We start from the raw sequence: 17,725 nt of genomic DNA, 5'->3' as shown, positions 1-17,725 counted from the left end.
CCTGGCTGTTGGGACATGTTTGCCCCAGGAAGCTGGTGGCAGCTGTTCCCACCCCTGGTAACTGTCCTGGAAACTCACTGAGCTGTTAGTGGCAGATGCAGACCCCTGGGCTTTCATGCAAATGTGTTTGTATTTATGGGTTTCCTCTGGCTCCAGGGCCCTCGGCCTAAAGTAGAAACCTTTGGGTGGCTGAGGGAGCCCCAGATGTCTCTGTGGGGTGATAGGAGGAGATGGGACCAGCTTCAGAGAGTATGTCTCCAAAGAGAGAGAGGGTTCAGTGCGCAAGGGAAGGCTGCTGGAAGGCCTGGCCAGAAGACCTGCACCAAGGCGTGGAGGCGGCCCAGCCTGGGGAGGAGGACGGAAATACAGCTCAGGCTTCAGGCAGATCTAGATTCAAATCGCAGAGTAGCCAGAAAATGTGGCATTTAAAGATGTCACTTAATCATTTGAAACTTCCGTTTCATCTGTAAAATGGGGATGAGGCCACATGGTACTCGGTGTAACTCTATCTCTCATCTCTTGTTTATCCCCCTCCTTGCCAGAGGGGTCTGTGTCTGAGTTCTAGAATGTATTTCTCAGGAGCCCTTGCCTACTTGGGAAGGGGAAGGAGCAGGGTAGGAGAAGAAAGGGAGAAGTTGCCACCTGGCTGGGTGAGGCTGGGAGCCGAGCTCCCCATGTGCCCTCCTGCAGTGAGGAGACTGCTGGTGTCCCCCTGAGCTCATGCAGCTCTCTGTCCCCACCTCCTCAATGTCCCGTTCTCAGCTTCCTGTTTCTTTCTCTTTGGCTGTCTCTGGGCACAGGCCTCAGGCGGGCCCATCCTCCAGCGCCTCTGGTCCAGCCCTCCGCCCTGGTCCCTGGTGGTAGGTGAGGTGCCCCAGCGCCTGATTGGCTGGCTCTGGCAGCCAAGCAGCTGACTTCCAGAAAGTTCATTTTTCTGGGCTGAGGTACAAGTTTCCACAGCTGGAGAGGAGTCTGGTGAGGTGGGGTGGGGCTGGTGCTGGCCAGGGGAGGGGGCTGGGGGATGGGGGCCGAACCTTTCCCAGAGAGAACAAGTGTCCCCCTCCCCTCTCCACTGCCACCCTCTCAGGAAATGTTTGAATCCGTGCTGTGCATACAGCAGTGAAAATCCCAGAAGTGGGGTTTTGTCCCCTTGGGCTCACAGTCTGATGAGGTGTAGACACAGCATGGCGTGGGCTGTGCTGGGGGGGCGCTGGGGCTGTGGGAGCCCACAGGAGGTGCCTGGGGATCCCTGTCCCGTACCTCTGCTGCAACACACAGGCCCCAGAACCCCCTGGGCTGTCCAGTGTGAGTTTAGAAGAGAAATATGGTTGGTGTTTGAATCAGAGCCTCTCACCATCATCCTGCAGCTCCAAAGCAGAGCCTTGCACCCAGAGCCCCAGTTTCCTCCTGTGTGGAGAGAGGGAATAAACAGTTTATTAGCCAGAGGCAGTGGAGGATGGTGGGAAGAACACAGTGCCTGGAACTGAGGGCCTGGAGTGTGAGTTCCACTCTGCCACCCACACATTGTCACCATGGTTTCTTCATCGGGCCTCAGTTCCCTCATCTGTAAAACGGGACCATTATTCCCTGCTGCCTTGAGCTCCCAGCTCCAGGGAGTCCCTTGGGGACTGATGCTGGGTACCCCGTGGTGCTGGGCAAAACCTGGGGGATGGGGAAGCAGCTGCCGGGGACACTGCCAAACTGCCTGGGAGGTTGTGCAGCTCCAGGCCTGTTCCCAGAGTTGGGTAGGTGCCAGGCTTGAGTGGTGGCCTCAGGAAATGCCTATCATACCTGGGCTGGGCCCAGAGCCACCCTTGCACTGGGGTCTGGGGGTCTGGAAGCAGGCAAATAGCCCTCCACCAAGTAAACGTGCCAGCAGAGCAATGAGCTTGGTCCCTGCTGCCCCGAAATGTGTGCCAGGCCTCACTCAGTGCCAGGCAGACTAATACAGATGCAGGAGGGCCTAGGGGGCAGGAGCAGGACACTGCTGTCAAATGGCCGTGTGTTCAAACCTTGCATGTCCCTAGTTGTGTGACCTCAGTGACAACCTCCTGCGGCTCGTTTCCTTTACGGTAAAATGGGGATGCAGGCTGACCTCACTTTGTTGTGTTTTGCTTTATTGCACTTTGCAGACATCGTGTTATTTACAAATTGACGGTGTGTGGCAACCCTGCATCTAGCAAGTCCATCAGCATCATCTTTCTAATAGCACTTGCTCACTTCGTGTCTCTGTGTTGCATCTTGGTAATTCTTGCAGTATTTCAAACTTTACCATCATTATTCTATTTCTTATGGTGAACTGTGATCAGTGATCTCTGATGTTGTAATTGTTTTGTGGCACCACAAACCACGCCCATATAAGGTGGCAACCTTAATCGATAAACGTGTCTGTTCTGACTATTCCACTGACTGGCCGTTCCCCCATCTCTCTCGCTCTCCTCTCAGCCTCCCTATTTCCTGAGACAACAATTTTGAAATTTGGCCAATTAATAACCCTTCAATGGCCGCTAAGTGAGTGAAAGGAAAAGTTGTGTGTTTTAATTCAAAGCTAGAAATGATTAAGCCCAGTGGGAAAGGCGTGTCAAAAGCTGAGACAGGCGGAAAGCTAGGCCTCTTGTGCCAGTTAGCCAAGCTGTGAATGCAGAGGAAAAGTTCTTGAGGGAAATTAAACGTGCTATTCCCATGATCATACCAATGATAAGAATGATAAGAGCTGAGGGAGACTGGATTCACGCTCGTCTGAGAAGAAACCACATCCTTACAGAAGAAAGGAGTTAGTGTCTGGAGGGATAAAGGACAACATCTGGAGATGGAGTCAGTTCTTCCCTTCAAAAAAGATCAGAATTGACTTCCAGTAAGGGGAATTACTTTTCCCAAAAGAGCGGCCTGAATCCCGCGATAAATGGGCAAATCTCGCGAGACTTGGCTCCACCTGCAGAGGATTAGTAGTGATCACCTGAGAGAGGCTGGGCTAGTGCTCGTCTGAGAAGGGAAGACAAATACACTGTTTAAAAAAAAAAAGTTTTGTTTCCAGGACTGCCAAAGGGATTCCTCTCCCCTGAACAGGGGACTTAATCTCGCGAGAGTTCGGAGGCTCTATGAGAAGTTTTGTGTTTATGAAGCCGAGGGAAACTGGATCCATGCTCGTTTCAGAAGAAAACGCATCCTCACAGAGGAAAGGAATTAGTCTCGGGAGTGATGAAGGACACCACTCAGAAATGGAGTCAGTTCTTACCTTGCAAAAAGATCAGAATTGATTTCCAATGACGGGAATTACTTTCCCCTGAAGAGCGGCCTGAATCCTGCGAGAAAAGGGCAAATCTCGTGAGATCTGGTTCCACCCAAAGAGGATTAATGGTGATCACCGTCGAGAGTCTTGGCTACTATTGGCCTGAGTATGGAAGCCATACATACAGTGAAAAAAGCTTTTATTCTCAGGAGTGCAAAAGGAATTCCTCTCTCCTGAACAGGGGGCTTAGTCTGTACTTTTTTTTTTTTTTTTTTTAGAGCTAATGCTATTGCAAACTTAACAGACTGCAGTATAGTGTAAACATAACTTTTATGTGCACCGGGAAACCAAAATTTCATGTGAAATCATGCTTTATTTCAGTGGTCTGGAACCAAACCTGCAAAATCTCCGAGATGTGCCTTAACCATGCTGCTGCTTGTGGACTAGGATGATTTCTGTAAGCACACCTCACTGGCTCAGGACACAGTAGACGTTTAGTAAACAGCAGCCACTGTGACTGCATCTCCTCAACGGGATGAAAATGTTCAGGGTAGTGGGCCTGCCAACTGTACATTGAACTGTATTGCAGGAGGGCACCTTGGCAGTTTCAGTTAAAACCTAAAATGCACCCACCCCATGGCCCAGCAATCCCCCTTCCCAGACAGAGCTACCCAGAGGAACCTCCCCTACAGGCCCCAGAAGGCTGGCCAAGGATATCTACCACCGCACGGATTAACTGAGAAAAACTGGAAGCAAGAACATCCAGCAGTTGCAGAGGTGATTGATTTTCCTGTTGTAGAAAGTGGTCCAGGGCCAAGAGATCAAGAAGAGCAGGTTAGAGACCCAAAGTTCAGAGTGGTTCCACCCTGTGCTTCCATGTGCCAGCTTGTGAGGACACCCAAAGGTCTGGGAGCACAGGGCAGGGCTGCTGAGATGAAGGATGAATGAGTGAATGAATGGGCTGCCCAGACCCCAATCCCTTTAAGGCAGTGACTGGTAGTCCGTGTGCTAAGCATACTGATAAGGTCCACTATGCCAAGTTCTAACCAGCAGGTCTCAGCCCTGACGCTGCATTGGAACCCAATGCCCATGCTGCCCAGGTCTATTTCTAAGATCTCTGGAGGAGGCCTCACATCAGTACTGTTAAAGCTCACCACAGTACAACATGCGTGCACCAGCATTGAAAGCCAGATGGTTGAGGTCCGGAAAACTGCATTTTGCCCAGTCTTGGTGGAGCAGGGAGATGCTGCTCTGAGCGGCTCACACCCTGGAAGGCGAAGCAGCCAGTACCGCCCAGCTCATGGAAGGCCCCACCGTGGGCCCCCGGGAACCCTGCTGGAGCGCGGACCAAAGGCGGAAGGAGCCCGCGGCCCTGGTGATTACAGCGCCCTCTGGTGGGCAGCGGCTGCAGACCCAGGGAGGACCACTTTGTGCTAGGTATGGTACTGGGTTCTTAACCAACCTACTCCCTGTCATTAGTCCCTGGGGAAATATTCCCGCAAGATGCCTGAAGACCATTTTTCAGAGACTCAGAGATGTGGAGGTTACACATCTAGACGGCTCCCTTGTCATTAGAGAGTCTCTGGGCTGCCCCAAATTTCAACCCCTTTCCCTAGCATCCATCACACTACTAGAGTCACATTTCCCCAATTTATTCCTTATTAAGGTGTGAATGACGGATATGAACTGGGACTCCGTTTACCACAGGTGTTAATAGCAGGAGGGGGTGTGCCACATTTATTTGCCAGAGTGGGAGGGGCTTTGGACTCCAGCACATCGTCCCCACTACTGCCCTTGGCCTCATTCCAGCAGGTTGGGGTTTCCACCACTGCAGCCCACTGTGCACCTGCCTCCTCTTCAGGCACCTCTAAACTTATGGGGCCTCCGACTCGTTCCTGCACCCTGACTGTGCCCAGCAGATTACCTCAGACTGCCCTCTGTGAGCTTAGAGGCTGGAGAGCTGGTTTGGGGGGCTGGGGGCACTCCCTGGGTCTCTCATATGATTGAATGCAACCCCCACCAACTGTAGCCTCCGTGACTTGTGTTTGAAACTTTAACACCAGTCCCCAAATCAGGCTTCTTAGAGAGGCATTAGAAGACCCCTCTGCTGTGAAACACATACTCTGAAGGCCCTGACACTTGCTGCTCAGCCCACATGAAGCACTGTACAAAGCCCAAGGCCTCTTGGGGAAGCTGTTTTTCTTTTTTCTTCTTCCAAGAGGGACATTTAGCCTTCTATTGATTTCACCTGGGATGAGAGGCGCATGCACTGCGGGAGGGGCAGCAATGTCGGGCTCTGTTTCCAAATTCGTACATCCCTTGGTAGATCAGGTGCCTGCTGTGCCAGGAGCCTGGTGGGTATCACTTGGAACTGTCACTCAACAGGCATGATCACTGTGTGTGGCTCAACGGATCATGACAGTGACCCTCTGGGTCCACACTGTGCTTGATGCCACCCCTGTGGTGTGGACTGCTGTTAATTCTCATGACAACCCTGTGAGGAAAAGAAATGCTAGTTAGTCTCCCTGTTTTACCAGTCAGGGAGCTGAGGCTCTGAGAGGTTAAGGAAGGTGCCCAGCGGCTCTGGGCTGGAGGTTCCCCTGTGATGCTCCTCCAGAGATGAGCACCTCCCACAGTTCCCCAGGCTTGTTCAGGCGCTCTCAGGGAGAGAGCAAATGGGCCCCAGGAAGAGGTACGCTGAGCCTGGTGGAAGGCATGGATGGCAGAGGGCAGCTTGGATGAGGTGCAGGTAGGCCATCTTGGAGCTGGAAGGGCCTTTGGGGATCTCTGTGAATTCACAGGGAAAAACAGGCTAGAGAGGGGGAGAGGCTGGAACAGGTCGCACAGGGAGACCCTCAGAGGACGCAGTGAGGTCCACCCTCCGCATCCTCCCTGCCATAAGGCACAAGCCTGGCTCCCTCTCCTCTCGGCCCACTGCAGGCTCACGGTGGGTGATCATTAAACGCTGATGAATGAGCACAAGTGAGTGACAGACAGGATATGTCCACTGAGAGTTTACTGAGCTCCCAGCACCCCCAGTGCTTACTCCTGCCCCTTGCTATCTGCCTGCCTCCCCTTGCTCTGGTAATGGTAAGGAGTAGGTAAAAACAGGGGTAGCTGCCAATCCTACCTTGTGGCTTTAGCAGTAGCAGGTGACTAAACCCAAGGAACTCAGAAGTCCATGTCCTCCAGCTGGTGGGTGGCATTGGCCCACTGCCCCAGCTGAGGGTTGGGACCTGGTTCCAGAGCAAGACAGCCTATTAGAAACCCGCCATTAGTAGTATCAGCTAGACCTCTCTGAGCCACTTCCTGGGTTTTAAATCAGGAGTTCAGAAACAATTAAGCCAATTAGACCCACTTTGCATCAATAATAAATAAAAAATAACTCACTTCACAGAAGGTGTGCACTCCATGAAAAGTGGATCTTGTTAGCTTTTTTTTTAACATTTTTTTATTAATTTGTAATCATTTTACAATGTTGTGTCAAATTCCAGTGTAGAGCACAATTTTTCAGTTATACGTGAACATATATATATTCATTGTCACATTTTTTTCTGTGAGCTACCATAAGATCTTGTATATATTTCCCTGTGCTATACAGTAGAATCTTATCTATTCTACATTTTGAAATCCCAGTCTATCCCTTTCCAGCCCCAGATCTTGTTAGCTTAATTGTTCTTGTGGAAACAAGGTATGTTAAAAAGAAAGATTGTCTTTAAACCCTGGCTCAGGCTTGCAATAGCTGGGTATCACAAGTGCATAGTGCACCCACACTCAGACTCACCCCAGCGTAGGTCAGGAGATGGCAGCACTGATGACAAGCTGTGGGATGCAGGCTTGGAGTTGGATGTGGGGCTAAACCTGCCCGCTGCATCCCAGGCTGTTACTCCACCTCTTTGAGCCTAGTGTCCTCACCTGCAGCTTGTGCATAATTGTACCCTCTTTACAGGATGGTTATGAGGCTAAGGCTCACAGTAAGTACTCATGAAATCGATGATTGTTCTCATTCTTAACTCTATGAACACCTTACCTCTGTCTTCACGCACGTTTGCCGCATCACTGTGCTGTAAGTACAAGGCATGGCGGGGCCCAGGCTAGTGCCCAGAATCTTGTAGAAAGAGGACACAGTTTTCCTGGGTGGGAGTGGAGTGGGTTCCAGACACAGCAGCAGGGTGTGTCCCGCCCTCCCTCGCCACGGACTTGGGGCCACCAGCCAGAGCCACAGCAGGAAAGTTAAGTGTCGAAGGCTGATATGAATGGCAGGTGGGCCTTGTATGGTTTTAAATTATAGAAAAGAATATTTGAATGTCAGATGCCTCAGTTCTTGGCACAAACTAAAAACAAATGATATGAAAGGCAGTAATTCCCACTGTCACAAGGTTTCACTGGAAGTTGCCACAACAGCAGACAGAGCGACAGATGCCTGGAGTGGGGCCCCTCCTATGCTCCCTCTTGTTTGCTCTTCTGGCCACACTGAAATCTCTCCCTCGACCCCCAGAACCTTCCCCAGCATGTTCCAGAGGCAGAGCTGGAGGACCCTCAGGGGGCCCCCCAAATGTATCCCCTACTGGTAGCATCTGGGACACAGACACGTGGGTTGTAACGATGTTTCTTGGGCAGCTACTAAGGTCACATACTGCACTGGACGCTTTTCTGGTACATTTGTGGTGGTGACTCTGAAGTGAAGGCTAGACTCGTCAGTTCACTTTGTGGGCATTTAGCAAGCTCTGACTGCGTGCCTGGGGCTCTGCAGGATGGTGGGGAACTGTGCAAACAGGGAACAGACTTGCGGTCTCCTGGAGGAGGCAGATTGGTCAGCAGACAATTACAGTACAAGGGATGGGGAGGCCTGTCCTGCGGGTGGTCGGGTGGCCTGCCCCCCGCCCCGCGCCCCGCGCCTGGTACAGGAAGGTGGGGGTCGGGGGTGGGAGGCCTGATTCAGTCCTGAGGGAGGCTCTGTAGAAAGTGAGCTCTCAGGGTAGGGGAGTCCGCTGGAGGTGAGGCAATGGGCTTGATGGAGTGGCTTAACCCCCTCCAGGTGTGGTAAGAAGCGGGCGTGCGGCCTGCAGGTGGGGATGATTATAAGCCTGGCAGGAGGCGGCGGCGCTGGTGCGGGCGCGTGGCAGCGTGGCCGCGCGGCGGGGAGAGGGCTGAGCGTCCGGGGCGGAGGCGCCGAGGAGCAGCTGCCGCTGAGCCCCCGAGGTTCCGCTGAGGCCGCCTGCACCAGCTCGGTAGGCTTCTCCGGGGCTTTGGGAAGGTTAGGGGAGACGCAACGCGAGCAAGGATGGTGGGACTGTCACGTTTTCCCAGCGGAAGCAAAAAACAAGCCTCAAGGGGAAAAGTTATTTCTTAAACTCTCCCGCGTTCCTTCTGCATCAGCGATGGGAAGTCAGACCCCGTGGGGTTGCTCAGGGAAGGAGGGGCACTGGCATCGCGGGAAATGTAGGGGATTTATCTGACAAGTCATCTTACTAAGAGCACTCTTAAAGAACAGTGTAGAGAATGATCCTGCCCCAGACTAAGAAATGAAGCATTAGAGATAAAAGTGCTGCCCCTTGTGCCTCCCTCCCCGACACCCCCTCCTTTCCTCTGCATCCTTCCAGAGGGAACCAGCACCTGCTTTTAGTATGTGGACCATTTCTGTGCCATAGGCATCCCTGAACATTGTCTAGAGTATTGTTTTGCACGTTTTTAATCTTCTTTATAAACAGTATTGATGCAGAGGATTCTTCTGCTGCCCGATTCCCTCCTCCCAACCCCGCCCCACATGCTTTTGAAACTGACCTTTACTAACCCTGTAGCTCAAGTGTATTTTCTTTCTTTTTGTGAGGGCTTTCGGATGTAATTCATATTACCATACAATTCACCCATTTAAAGTGTACAATTGAATTGTTTTCAGTATGTGCATAGAGTCATACAATCATTACCACAGTCAATTTTAGAACAGTTTTATCACCCCAAAAGGAAACTCCATATCCTTTAGCCATCAGCATCCCACTTCTCCCAGACCTGTAGCTCTTAGCAGCCACTAATCTACTTTCTGACTGCATAGATTTGCCTACTCAGGACACATCATATAAATAGACTCATATGATATGTAGTCTTTTGTGACTGGTTACACCATTCCTTTTCATGGGCATATGATATTCCATCACATAAATTTACCGCACTTTATTTATCCAAATAATTGATGCAGAATCCTGCTTTCATCCTGCGAAGATGGAGTAAAAGGGACTGTATTTACTTTCCTATCTGAAAAAAAAATTTTTTTAAGGTAAAATTAATGAAACAACAGTTCTACAGATGCTGGACATGAGGCAACAAAGGGCAATGCTCTCTGAGAGAGGGGAACATGGAGGTGAGCCCTGTGATTGCCCAGCTTCACTGCCTGGAGACAGTCAGTCTCCAGGCTGAGGCTCAGGGAGGGGAATCCAGGTGGTGCCCAATGGGCTCCTCAAGTTGAGAAGACAAAGCTAGGAGTTCAGTGAAACCAAGGTGGCTAGAATTCACAGTGCAGCCTATTGGAGACAAGAGAGAAAAGCCCAGAGATCTGCAGAGAATCCTTCTGGAGTACTCAGCGAAGTACTTTTCCATGCATATGTGCGAGGAAACACACCAAGGCAGGGGAAAGGATCATCTGAGTGGATGAGAGGGAGAAATTCTCAGAACTCACACAGGCTTGGGAACAGTGCCCATTCCCAGCAGCCAGACTAGAAAACCTCATGATCAGCCCCTCAGAGTCACTGTGTAGAGTACTGAGAGGGTACCACACCCTAGAAAAAAAAAAAAAAAGAATACTTATGGAAATATAAAAAGTATCCAGCACCCAATCAGGTAAAATCCACAATTTGTGGTATCCGATCAAATATTATCAGGCATCAAAAGAAACAGGAGAAACATCAACCGATTGAAACTTACCCAGAACCAACACAAACATTAGAATTTGAAGACAAGGACATTAAAACAGTTATTATAACTGTATTATGTATGTTCAAAAAATTAAGTAGAGGATGAACAGGTGAAGCACAGAGGATTTTAGGGCGGTGAGTGAAACTGCCCTGTATGATACTGTAATGATGGATGCATGCCATTACACATTGTCCAAACCCATAGAATGTATGACACCAAGGGTGAACCCTAATGTAAATATGGACTTTGGGCAATAATAATGTGTCAATATAGGGTCATCAATTGTGACAAATGTGCTACTCTGGTGGGGGATGTCAGTAGTGGCAGAGGCTATGCATGTGTGGAGCAGGGGGTATATGGGAAGTCTACCTTCCACTCAATTTTGCTGTGAACCTAAAACTTTTTTTTTAAGGCCTATTTTTTTTAAAAAAAGCAGAGATACGGAAGATACAGAAAAACAGCCCAGTCACACAATGATGTCTGAGATTAAAAAAATATGCTGACTGGAATTCATAGCAGATTAGACAATAAAGATAAACAGATGAGTAAACTTGAAGAGACGGCAATAGAAAGTATCCAAAATGAAACCCAGAGGGGGAAAAAAAAGGATTTAAAAAATTACCACCACAGGTGATTCATGGTATAATTTCAAGCAATCTAATATATATATAAGTGGAATCTCTGAGGGAGGAGGGGGTGATGGTACAGGAAAAAATATTGGAAGAAATGATGGCAGGGAATTTTCTGGATTTGAAGAAAACTATAAATCCATGGCTCTGAGAAGCTCAGTGAACTTAAAGCACAGTAGACACAGGGAAAATTACACCAAAGCACATCATCATTGAACTGCTCAAATCCAATGATAAAGAGAAAGCCTTAAAAGTATGCAAAGGAAAAACGCATGTTATAGGCAGAGAAACAAAAAAAACAAGGATGACAACAAATTTCTCTTTGGAAACAATGCAAGTGAGGAGACAATGGGGCAAGTCTTTAAAATAATGAAAGACACACATACAGAATTTTATGGCCACCAATGGGGTCAGGAGTTTTTCAGACATCCAAACCTAAAGTAATTCATCTCCAGCACTTATAGAAAATATTAGAAGACTCCATCAATCAATCAGAAGGAAAATTATTCCAGCTGGAACACAAAGGAACAATGACTAGTAGAAATAGTACCATTACAGGCAGCCTGGTAGAGTAATGAAGTTTAGGGGAACTGTTATCTGGAATTGCAAAGGCAGGCCAGGCCAGTTAGTTTCAGAGGTCACATGATTTAACATTTCTTTATAAAAACATCATTACTGCTCTCAGGGGTGGACACAAGGCAGGAAAACTGTTTTTGCAGATAATGAAGGGCAGGAACTTAGCCACGCATCTGTATGTGCACCTTCCTTGACCACCGCGATGAAGTTTCTCAGATTCATTAATACTCTTTTGCTACTCGTTTGTCTTTCAAAGATGAACCAGAAAATTACCCGGGCTTACAGATTTCACAATCTAGAACAAATTGCCATAAAAGAAGGTAACAAATACAACTCCCTTATGAAAGGAAGAAATACAGAAGAGGGCAGGCAGGGATTTCTCCCACCCAAGGAGCTAAGGAAGGCCATTTCCTACGTCACCCTCCAAGGCATGAGACTTTAGAAATACTTAGTTAAGAAAGGTTGCCTCTTATCTGTCATTTGTTGGCAACTTCTGATTAAAACATTAAACTTATGGTTAAAATAGAAAATTTCTCCTCCTGCTTCATCCTCTTGCCTTCTGTTGCCCTAGTAGGTTTTAAACTGGAGAGGGGAGAGGATGAGGAGGGGAAGAGAGAACAGATAATGAATGGAGAGCCTGCAAAGTGGAGGAAGATTGTTTCCACCACCAGAATATCTCAGTTATCTCCAGAGGTGGCTGGTAAGAGGGTGAGTGGCCTTGGAAATTATGACTGCAATTTGGGCTGGAAGATTTCTGAGATGTGCAGGGGATGTGAATAGAAAGATGATCTTTTAGTTTGGGAGGTTTGGAACCTGTGGAAAATTCTGATTCATTTTATACTTCAAGTATTCTGAGTTTATTTCCCTTTGTTTTCTCTTGGTTTAATGAACCCTCTTTTGAGAATGTCAGCCTGTCTTGTCTTTGCTCAGGAAAGCCACAGAAAGGTGATGATTTGGACCTGGGGCTTGATGTGTGTGGAAATCTCCCATTCTGTTCATTAGCCAGGTTTGGGGAATCACTGGCTTGGAGCACAGGAATTAGGGCTGGTCCATCTTTGGGTTCCTCTTTGCACAGGACCGGGTCAGTGGAAAGCATTCAGTAAAATGTTGGTTGGAGACGTAAAAAGAAATTCCTCTTCCTACAAAGGTAAAATTGGAAGTCTTTTCAGGCATCGTTGATATCTAAATCAGTGAAGTCAGCATTCAAGGCTGCATCCTTCCACCCTCTCCATGTGCCCTCTAGTCAAGCTAGACGTGGACTGTCACCCAAGTAGCCTGCACTGTCCTCCTGGGAGGCCTTCACCACTGCCCCCACCCCAGCTCACTTGCAGTCAAAGCCCAATCTGCCCCTGATGCCTGGCTTAGGCACCATCTCCTCCCAGAAGTCTTCTCTGATTCCCACCTCCCCCCCAAGCTTTCTCTTCCTCCTCTTCAGTCAGCATTTTCTTCCTCTTGCCAAACTGCCTTATTTTCCTTGGTGTTAAGGGTTCAATCACTCACCCGGACTGGGGAGGGTTGGGAGGCAGAAGAGGGAGTGGGAGAGACCACGGAGGAAGCAACAAAGTGGGGCGCCAGGGCCTGGAAGCCAGGGGGAGCGGGTGTGGGGTGAGGCTGGAGCTGGGCAGGAGGAGGCCGTTGGGGCCAGAGGCTGGGCTTCATCCAGGTGGAGTCATGGGGGAGAGGATGTGCTTGTGTCAAGTTCTAGAAGGTTCCCTTCGAGAGAGGGGTGGAGGTTGGAAGCCATCTGGAAGCCACTGACTGTTGCTCCGTGCAGGGAGAGGTGGAGGTCTGGGCCGGGATGAGGGCAGAAGGTGGCATATTTGGGATCATTTAGGAAGCTAAACCAATGGGGCCTGGACGTACTGGGGCAGAGTCTGTCCAGGCCCATGCGGTTGAGTAATTGCCCCAAAGCTCCCTCTGCGCCCCAGCTTGCATCTTGCAATGTCAGTGTGGTGTGACTACTGGGAGGCATTGCTGCAGCCAGGGTCTCTGGTCCGTAAGTTAGCCCCTCCCTGGCCCTACAGGTAGGGGTGCAGGCTCCTCTCCCACCTGGGCCACTGCTTCCCCCAGTGATGCAACTTGGGGCTCTGTGAAGCGATGAAGAGACAGGCTAGTTGCTGAGGTCTGTGTCCCTGGGATCAGCTCAGATGAAATTCTTGGTGGTTCTAAACTTCAGTCCCACTCACCACCCCCAGCCTGGTGGACCCGGGCTTAAGCAGGTGCAGAGCCTCTGGCTTGTCTCCAAATACCTCTTGTAGAGCTTCTCATCCAGTTCTGAATTGTGGGGTGGTTTCCCCAGTCATTTTTTCCCCCAGACTGTTCAGCCTTGTGGAGTAGAGATGGAAACTTCCTGAATTTAAGGTGCAGCATGTGGATAGGAAGTTTTTGGTAAAACTCTGGTCAGCTGCCCCCTGCCCCATGAAGATATGTGAAAAACGTATTTATTGCATGTTCAGCTCTGAAGTCACTGATGGCAACATAAAAATGCACCATGCACAATTTATGTACTAATAAATTTATCCTTGTTACTTCGATGAGGACTGAGGCAGAAAGAGACATTTTTTTTCCCCAGAAAAGCATTTACTTATGTTGGAAACTGTTGCTCTTTTTTGCAACAGTTAAGTGAGTCCTGGATGAAGGATGGGGCCTCTGGGCTTCCTTCGCCCTGGGCCCAGGTGTATGTTGGGGGTGGTCAGTGACCTGTCGATGAATTTCTTCCTTTTTAAAGAACCTTCCTTCTTCCCCTATATATTTATCCCAAATATTTTCCTTTTTCTCTTAAACATCAAGTTCTAATGTCCAGATGAGTGTGCCCTTGGGAGATGATGGGTGAACCGTGAACTTGGCAGATTTGGAGGATGCTATGCACTGAATTGTGTTGTTCCCAAAAGTCATAGGTTGAAGCCCTAACCCCCAGTGGGATTGTATTTAGAGATGGAGGTATTTAAGGTTAAATGATGGCATAAGGGTGCAGCTCTGACTGACAGGATTAGCATCCTCTTACTTAGAAACACCAGAGTGCTCTGTCTCCACTGGCACACCAAGGAAAGGCCACATGAGGACCACGTCTACAAGCCAGAACGCAGGCCCTTGCCAGAAACTGAATTGGTTGGCACCTTGATCTTGGACTTGTAGCCTTCAGAACAGGGAGAACTGAGTGTCTTGTTTAAGCCACCCAGCCTGGGGTATTTTTTTTTTAATGGCAGCCCGAGCTTAGACTCGGGTGTCAGCAGCTCTTGGGGCCCTCCTTACTGACGTTGTCCCTCCCTGTTCCCAGGGGGCTGGGGACAGGACACCTCCTGTCTCAGGCTTGGGTTGTAGGGCCAGTAGCAGAACCCCTGACCCCGAGAGCCCTTACCTGCCTTGCCAGCTGGACCAAAGCCTCACTCTGTCGAGGCTGTGCCTGACCTAGAGGGAGGCAGCACCAGCCCGGCACAGCTGCAGACCCTGCGCCTCCATCCAGGACTAGACTCGAAGGAGACACATGTCCCTCCTCTTGCCCTTAGGGACACATCTACATGACCTCCTTTCTCTGGAGGACAGTGGGGACATGAAACCTGGCTTGGGGGTCCCACTAAGCCACCATATGTGGGGGAAGGAGCCTTGTCATTCATCCTTTTATTGCCTCATCCTTTGCTACTTTTTGTACTTACGTATTTTCCCAGATTCATATTTGAAATCCACACGTCTGTAACACCTAGATCCCCGAGGATCAGTGATTTCTGGAATCCTGTCCAGGGCACTTGCCATTCAGTGTCCCCTTTTTCTCCTATTATCTTCCCCCTTCCCAGAGAGGGACTGAAGGGCACAGGGGAGCCCCAGGCAGGGCCTTGTCTTGGGGAGGAGGACTGGAACCTGCCTTTGAAATGCTTTAATTATTAATACCCTCTAACCCCCCTGAGGATGCAGGTGTTGGCTCTCTTTGTGGCAGAACCTGGATCCCCCTCTACGCACACGATGGGCAAAGGGGGGGTCTTTGGTGGGATGAGGGCACAGTTGTGACCCCAGCCCTCTGGAATCATAAGGGTCCTCACGGGGTTCAGGGGGAAGGAGTGCTTAACCTCCTGGCTGCAGTGAGGCACCCCACACTCTGCCGCCGTGTCCTCATCACAGAAAGGACAAGATGGTAAGACAGGAACTGGTGCAATCTGAGTGAGGTCTGTGGTCATCTGAGACGCTGTGCAAATGCACATGTCCTGGTCTTGGTAATGCACAAGGGTTCATGTAAGTCGCCACCCTTGAGGGAAGCTGGGTGAGACCTTTTTTTTTTGCAGCTTCTTCTGAGTCTACAATTATTTCAAATGAGAAAGACTTTTTAAAATGGCAGACCCCTGGAATGGGAGAAAATATTTACAAATCATAAATCTGATAGGGACGTGTCTCTGGAATATATAAAGAGCTCTTAAAATTTGTCTTAGTCAGTTTGGACTACTGTAATCAATTACCGTACATTGGGTGGTTTAGACCAACAATCATTCATTTCTCACAGTTCAGGAAAGTCCGAGATCAAGGTGCCCTCAGATTTGGTGTCTGGTAAAAGCCTTCTTCCTTGTTTGCAGATGCCTTTTTAGTGATGCCCTCACATAACCTTCCTGTGTGCACACAGGAGAGACAGATTTCTTTCTCTTTGAAAAGGGCATTAATTACATCATAAGAGCCCTACTCTCATGACCTCATCTAACCCTAATTGTTTTCCAGAAGCCCCACCTCCAAATTCCAGCATACTGGGGACTAGAATTTCAACATCTGGATTCTTCCTAAGCATCGCAGCCACACAGCCTAGTGCCAAATGCCACTCACTCACCCTGCCAGGCACCCTTGCTGTGACTTGTTGAGAATCACAACTGTCCTCTGAGCCCTTGATTCCCAGCATCATGCTGCCCTTCTTTAATACAGCAGCCTTATGAGGTGTCACTGTTATTCCTACTTAACAGATGAGAAAACTGAGGCTTGGGGAGATGGTACAGAGCTGAGAGTGGTGGAGGTGGGATCAGAACCCAGACCTGTTAGGCCAGAGCATTTTGGCCTGTGGAGCTTTGTGTGGCACTTCCTGCCCCTTTGTCAGGCTCAGCCTCACTTGAATGGTAGGAGGACTGAGAAGTCCCCAGGGCACCCTCATCCCCAAAGCCCACACACAAGCATGGCTGTGGTGTGGTGTGAAGACACATGGTCTCTGGCCTCCCCCCCTACCAGCTGGGCTGGGGGGCCCTTCACTGGTACCAGAAATTTGTCCTGAGGATGTTGGGGGACCCTGCTGACTTGCCTCCTTGGCCTTTCTTAGGCCATGCTGACCTCCCACTCTGACACCTAAGCCATGAGTCCTGGCCAGGACTTTCTGGCTGAGAGTTTGGGCCAAAGAGACTTGGGCACTGTCCTGGCTTCTCATACCCCAGGCCAAGGGCTGAGGGGGAAATGGTTCCTCCGGCTCCCAAGAGGGCCCAGGTGCCTGGGCTTCCTGCATGATCGTTACCAACCACATTTTTTACTAAGTCTTCTTAGCGAAAGAGAGGAAGCGGGGTTCCAGTGGCTCATCATGGCCCCTGGATCCCTAAATGTCCCAGTTTCCTCTGTCCTTGATGTCCTAGGACTGGGTCTGAGACCTTGGGAATATTGTCACTCCCTCCGTATCCTGCCCAACCTGGCCTTTGTCTTCTCCTTCACAAGATGTGTGGGCTTCTGAGAGGCTGGGCAGGCTGGGCTGAGGTCAGCCACCTCTCCTGTCCCTCTGCGTGGATGAGCCAGGGCTGCCCAGGTCCCTGGGGCCACAGCTGATGCTGTCAGGCCCAGCAGGCCTACCCCAGCCTCTCTGCAGACCTGGACCTGTGCCCATGGCTCAGGTGTCCTTGTACCACCACTTGCTTCTAGAAACCTCTCTGCATGGGCCTGTAGGCCCCTAGGACCACAGGTGGCTTCGTTGACAGTTGTATAGAATCCGAGCTCCAAGCTGCTTCCTGTACACTCCCCATGGCCACTGTCCTGCAGGACCCAAGGCCCTTCTCCAGGGGACTGCGGTGCAGTAGGGTGCAGAGGCTGGAGTCAGAGACCCAGGTTCCAATCCTACCTCTGCGTTTTACTCACTGTGCTGGAGTAACTGGTGTCTCCTCTGAGCCTCAGTTCTCCCTCATTTATGAGGATAATCCTGTTGGGAGGGCTAAATAGACGTGTTCACATAAAGCACTGGCTTGCAGGTGTTCAGCAATGTCACCTTCACCTCCCACTCCTCACCGTCCCTGGCTGGCCCCTCAGTCCTCAGACTGAGCCCCCGCCTCACTCCCGGGCTCAGCTCCACATAGAGGCTCGGTTCCAGGCATCACAGTACCAGTGGTGACCACCAGGTGGCGCCTGCCCCCAGCTCCCCATCCCCAGGCTGCTGCTTGCAGAA

This window comes from Camelus ferus, chromosome 17, assembly GCF_009834535.1.
Source record: "Camelus ferus isolate YT-003-E chromosome 17, BCGSAC_Cfer_1.0, whole genome shotgun sequence".
Classification (NCBI taxonomy): Eukaryota; Metazoa; Chordata; class Mammalia; order Artiodactyla; family Camelidae; genus Camelus; species Camelus ferus.
Note: the sequence above shows the minus strand (reverse complement) of the source record.